This window comes from Passer domesticus, chromosome 3 (assembly GCF_036417665.1).
Source record: "Passer domesticus isolate bPasDom1 chromosome 3, bPasDom1.hap1, whole genome shotgun sequence".
NCBI lineage: Eukaryota > Metazoa > Chordata > Aves > Passeriformes > Passeridae > Passer > Passer domesticus.
Window position 1 is genome coordinate 31,497,562 of NC_087476.1, and position 6,946 is coordinate 31,504,507.

The window sequence follows — 6,946 nt, forward strand, 5'->3', positions numbered from 1 at the left end:
TGAGGCAGATTGTAGTTCCAGCGTAGTTGGCTGAGATAATTTTTATCACAGTAGCTTTTGTGAAGCTGGTTTAGCTTTGTGATGAAAACAGGGTTGATAACACAGTGATATTTTAGTTATTGCTAAGCAGGCCTTGCAGTGTCAAAGCCTTTCTGCCCATCACACCAGTGGTGGTGCATGAGAAGTTTGGAGTTGACACAGCCAGGACCCCAGCTGATCAAAGGGATATTCCTTATCATATGGCACCATGCTCAGCAATAAAAGCTGGAGGGAAAGTTTGCCAGGGCTGCAATTGTGAGGTTTTGCATTGCTTGTTCCATTTTGAGTTTTGTAGGGGTGGGAGTTTTTTGTTCCTTTTTTTTACTTATTAAACTGTCTTTTTCTCAACCCTTCAGTTCTCAGCTTTGTATGGCCGGGCCATTACCCTCAAGGCAGAAGCCCAGCAGGGAATGCCAGCCAGCCAGGATAGCTCAGCGGGGGGCTCAGGCAACCTAGGCAAGCTATAGTGATTTGCAGCTCTTAGTGATAGTCAGCTCTTTAGTGATTTCAGCTCTTTTAGCTTGCCCGTGCCGCCGCCGCAGATGCAGGGGAGAGAGAGAGAAGCGCTGTGTGGGTTCCGCAGGGTTCTTTTATTTGGGTCTCCACGAAGGGTCCAGTGACAGCTCTTCTGCCGAACCGGGCAGAGTGAGGGGTTTTTATACCCTACAGGGGTTTTGAAAACTGTCCAATAGTAAGGGTCAGGGGAAATTGACCTATGGATTTACAGGGAGATAAGCAGGGTCCGAAAGGCGGAAGAGAGGGGTTTCTAAAGCCTTAGTCATGCTGACTTTGGCATTTCCTAGCTCTCAGGCCTCTGATCGCCAAGGAGGCCATGCAGGCCTTGTGCCTGCGACAGCTTTGTCCTTCCAATCCTGCTCTCCATTCCATGCTGCGGTGCTGAGCTGTCAGATGGGGTTAAACCACAGCTAGTGCTCACACTGAAAAGAACTAGGTTTTGTTACTGTGCTTGTGGTAGCATCTTGTCATGAACCCAACTTTATTAAAAACACTCGTAAACACCAAAAACCCCAAGAATCCACCATTCATATTGCGCTTTAAGGAGAGGAACAATAGATGAAGGGTCACGGGGATAAAACCAGTCGGTGTTAATTTTATTGAAAGTAGTGTTGGCAAATACACTGTGCTTGTGGAGGGAGGCACTGCCCCAAGGCAGCAGAAGCTCTGTAGTTAGAAAGTGTATGGCTGGTGCAGATGGCAGTAGACTTTCTGACACGTCCTGGACTCAGCAGCCCACACAGTGCTCACGTGAGGGTGCATTCTCTGAGCCCACTTACAAATTGCTAACACCCTATTCCCTCTCAGGAATCACCAACTCTCACCAAAAAAAAAAAAAAAAAAAAAAAAAAAAAAAAAAAAAAAAAGGAGGATAAAGAAAGAATTTCATATCCACATAATGACAGGAGATAGATGGTACATACATATTTTTCATCAGTTTAACTTCAGATTTCAGAAGAAAAGAAATAATATCTAGATTCTAGCATTTATCCAGAGCCTTGAGGAAAGGATATTATGGATTAGGGCAATAGCCATAAATATCCCTTTCTAAGGAAACAAAATCTGAAAGGGAGGAAAGCCACATTGCAGGAACAATTAATGATAACAATGTATATCAGGTTACAGAGACCCTTCTTTCCTCTTGAAAGGGTTGTTGCAGGTCTCCTCCTCTATCAGCTTCTGCTAACTGTGACACCTACATTGGAGCAAAAAGGGCACAAAATGAGCTGCATCAGAGCACAGCATGAGAGAAGGTGGTGAGAAATCCAAGTGCCTGTAGCAAGCTCCAGCAGGACACTTTGTTTCTAGTAATGCCTTGCCATTAATTGCAAAAAGTTGATCCCACTGCTTCTTTGGGGTGCAGCTGAAATATAACTGGCCTGAATGTGCACATCATTGAAAAGGGAAAGATCTACTGTACAGTTTATGATTATTTTCATCCAAGAGGGTGCACCCCAGATTGTGATAATTACTCATAACTTTGAGGATATACAAGAGAAAGAAGCTGCTTAATGAATGAACAGCTGAGGGCTGAAAGATAATTTGCTTATTTCTTACCCTTTAGATGTTTGATGCTGCCATTAGAGTACAAGAGATTTTATAGCTCAATCTGCCTGGAGATCAAGTCACTAACTTGCAGCCAAAACCAAGAACATCTACCAACTAAAAATTAATTGAGCAATAGTGAAACACCACACAATACATAAAATTTTACTGAGAACATCTAATGAAAGGACCCTTACATTTGGATATTTTACTCTATTCCTTCACATATTCCTTTTTTTTTGTCTTTCAGCTCCTGAGAACAAACTCTTTTCTTCCTGGGCTTCTGCACTTTGTAGAACATCCAGCTGACGGTAAGTAAATACAGATAAGAAAAGAGCCTTCCAATTCAGGCTGGAAGCTGCTATGAGACAACTGCTGTAGTTAATTAATTTTAAACTGTTTATGTAGCCTCTCAGCCTCTGAAGAAGTGTTCTTTACCAAGGATGCCTTTGCAAAGCCTTTACGAAGTGTAAATTAGTTTTAAATTGTTTTCCCCACTCCTTTGTTTTCCTGAATAGGGTGTTGCATTCTGGGTCCGGAGAGCCTTTTTTTTCCAGCTATTTTTACTCTGGGTGGAAAAAAAAAAAATCTTTGTTTTCTAGCTTTTGTGACTGCTATTTTATATGTCCGTACTGAATGCTTTTGCCAGTGATTCTGGATTGCAGTCCATAGGGCATCTGCCCTGTGCCCTTCTGCAAAGCGCATCACACAAGAAGAGTAAGCTGGAAATCCTGGTGGTCTCCAGCAAAAGAATGACTGTCTTTGCTGTGGGAAGCCTGTAAACCCATGTTTGTTTATATGTTTATACTTCCTTTGTTCTTTTTCTTTCCCCCTTTTATTTCATATTCCTCCAAAAAAGGAAGCTACAACAGCCATCCAACCCACACATTCTCCCTGGTCAAAGCTCTCAGTTTTCACGTCTCCTACTCCTGGCACCAAAGACAGGATTTCAGCAGTTCCTACTGGCCTCACATATGCCTTAGAGAGTCCTTGCTGTGTGACATACCCCAGAACCACATCAGGAAGCATCTGTCTTCACCTCCTGTGTTCTATGCGCCAGCCCCATGCAGATGTGCCTCAGACACTGAGGAGCACTTAAAATGATTCTGCTTAAGCACCTAAATCTCTTTCCAAAAATAAAATTTTCTAATATGACAGTACAGGGGTGGGGAAAGAGGGGGGTGGGAAGTAGAAAAAAGAGAAGGAAAGAAGAGCATGGAAAGAAGAGTGTGGAAGTGTTGAAACCAAAGTAAATTGAGCTGGTTCATCTGCCTTGGAAATACAGTGCATCCTAAACATAAGGTTTTAAACCAAACTTACATCATATACCTTTCATAAAATCCTGCTATGAGAATTCTTTCCAATGCAAAAATAGGTGTCCTGCCTTCACAGGCACTATTTGGGGATCTCTGAGAAGTAAAAGGTATTTAGTAAAGGTTATTTTGCAAAGAGGCATCCCCATACAATTTTTTTCAGCCAAGGAAGGGGAGAGAGCCAAGGGGCTGGAGTGTGCAGCACCTCAAATTGATGGCATCCTTCCAGCTTGTCTTTGCAGGCATATCCATGCCAGAAGTGCTTAAGTGCAAATGGCATGTAAACCAGAAACACCTGTCATTATTGTGCTGGGGGTGTATGTGGATAATTATGTGAAACTGTGAAAAAACTGTGCTTTCCCTCCTGGAGAATGGAATGAAAAGTTTTACTGTGTTGAGCAGTGTGGCTGGAGCGGTTGTGCTGATTTTATCCACAGCTGGCCTTAGAGCATGCAGCAGGGCTCTGCCCAGCCTTCCCTGGAAGCACAGGCACACCTGGACCTCCCTGTCTCCTCTAGGTGCCTTTTCACACCATCTCACCCTGCTCACCCCTGTGCATCAGTCACAGTAGATGGCTATGCTGCGGTGAGGCTCACCTGAGACCTTTCCATTTTGTTTCAGCAGTAGTAAATCTGTCATTTAGATTGTAAATATGGAATTTTCAGCATTACCTTGCCACCTTATCTTCTGTCTTTGTCAGCAAGAAGTAAATCTCTGACAAGACCCTGAGAGCAGTTTTGCAAAGGCACTCAGGCTCTGATTTTGTGCCAGCACAGCATGGAGCCAATCCACAAGCAAGCTCCACAAGCTAGCAACAACTTGGGCTCTACAGTTCTTTGATCCATGTTATATTACAGGACCTCAATACACATGCCAAGGAACTGCACTTATAATTTGGGGGTACATACCTCTGGATGAAACAGTCTTTGAGTTCAGTATAGCAAGAGAACGTTTTCTTATGGATCTTCTCATGGCTGTGAGTACAGAATGAACCACTGTGGCACAGGAGAAACCCTCATTTCCCCTGCCCTCCTGTCCAGACAGGTGTGATGGCATGGCACAGTGCTGTTTTCACTGCCAGCTGGTACAGGAACAGTGTCTGGTGTCAGCTGCTGAGATAATTAGGATAAACTTCTGTTCCATAATCCTGAATGTAGCTGGTACTCAGGACTGAAAAACCCCCATCTACAGAATTTTGAAGTAAAAGTTCTACTGGTTGCATTTAAAACACAGAGAACATTTTTATACTAGAGGAAAGCTGATTAGCTGTGGGACCTGTCAAGTCAGACCTAGTTGCTCATAGTAAAGGAGGATAATGATTCATAAGTGCATGAACTGAACAGCAAGGGTATTTTATAGCACAAACAGTGCTGATTTGGTAACTAAGAATACTTTACAGCAAAGAATGACTCAGAGAGGTTTATATTTCATCTAGATCAGTTACTGAAGAACAGTCAGATTTCCCTTGCTCTCCTGCAAATTTGAACTATAGAAGTTGTATAGTCTACTTGTTATGTCTCTGCAGAAGAAACCAGTGAGGTGAGGATTCCATCTGGCTGGGACTCAGGATGTGTGTGCACCTGAGCTACAAAAAATATGTCAGGATTGTAGGTGTTCCATCATCCATCAAAGGAGCTTAGAAAGGTTCTACATACCACAGGTGTCCCTTGGAGAGCTCAGCTCATGGCAAAGCTTCCTGGATAGGATTTAGAGATGATCTTTGTGCCAGACTGCCAAGCAGTGAGTGGAGTTGCAGTAGCTGGGACTACCCTTCCTGTTTGCTCTCTGGCCACATTCCATACATGGAGCAGAGCACAGACACGTGCCTGGGCACATCCCACACCCCACTGGGACCATATTGCCCAGCTGAACTTGGGCCTCGTGCTCCAGACTGTACTTAGAGGCCTCATGAGTGGAAGGGCTGGCAAAGGTGGCCTTGAAAAGTGATTGCAGGCTGTGCTTACCCAAACAAATAGATCTCTCTAAACTATTCCAGATTCCCCAAGTCCAGTGCCTACTACTCAGTTGTGAGGTACAGGTTGGTTTATGGCTCAGGCTCTTGGCAACCTCGAAACCAATCATTTGAAAAGTAACCTAGGAGTTCAGATGAAAAAGCAGTGACCAGGGACTCCTACTTGGAGTAAACTGTTGGGAAATAAGAGAATTTTTGCCAGGGTTTGGTCTCCGGTAAATTTTGAAATTTAAATAGTTTCACATGCTGTGCTAGATTTTCATTAATAAGGATGTTATTGCAATCTTCCCATAATTTTTAGAGTGAACCAAAATATACTGCAGCAGGGGTTCATTTGTTGCATTGATTTATTTTAAAGTTGGTTCAAATGAAACACCCACAATTTAGAGCCAACTTTTCATGTCCCTGCAGTAAAGGTTGTTCTTGTATGCAATGAATTTAATTAAAATAGTAGGATTTTTTTTGTTAGTCTTAAAAACATTTTCTTAATCTTAAAATTCTGCCTGGCTTTCTAGTTCCCAGATTAAATAAATTTTGTCTGATGTGCTTCATGCCAGCCCATAAAGTGCTCCTGAATCCAGGCCCACAACAAATACCAATAAAAGATGCTGCTCCCTCTACAAAGGCCCCATGCATACATCTCATTTACACAGTTAGTTCCCTGAAATAAGATAGTTGTACAGGAGTATATGCACTTTTATAGACATTTTATACATTAAACCAGTCTCTGGGTTTTTTTTTCCCTTATCCAGAGAGTCAACTAATTTGAGATGCTAACATTTCTGCTTTCACTCCTGTTGTTGCAGAATTTTGTTACAAGTGGTGAGAAATTGAATCACACTTTAGAAATACCTTAAAAGTTATTTAATAATACATAATAGCTTCTTAGTTTTGATCAGAGTCCCAGGTAGAAGTATCTCACCCTGAAACATCTTAGGGCTGTATCTTAGACCTGGAGACCACGGGCCATGTACTGATCTCACTGCTCATGCATAGGTCAGTTCCGTAGGCTTTATTTAAAGTCAATTTTTTCCATATTAAACAAACTAAACCCCTCAGTCTTTTCTCATTCCTTGTATGTACCAGCCCCCCAGCCATCTTGGTAGCTCTGCACTGGGTACCATCCCTTGCTAATCTTTCACTGGGGATGTAATACTGGGGAGATGAAAGCTGGACACTGCAGATATGGACTCACAAGGGCTGAGAAGAGTGAACTAATTATGGTTCTGGACCAGAGAGCTACTACATTCCAGGATGTGATGAGCCTTTTTCTCTGCAAGAGCATCTCCTGGACTCCTGTTCAGCTTCTTGTGTACCAGAATCACCAGACCTTTCACAGATTTTCTCCCTACCAGCCAGTTCCCAGCCTGAGTTCATTGCCTCCAAGATGCAGACCTTTGCATTTCTCTTTGCTAAATTTCTTGAGATACTTGTCAGCCTGCATATCAAGGTCCCAGAAGGCAGTCCTACCCTTTTGTGAGTCAACAACTTCAGATAAGAATTCACTGATATTACTGTATGAAATCCACCTTAACAATTACCATTCATTCCTAAAAATAAC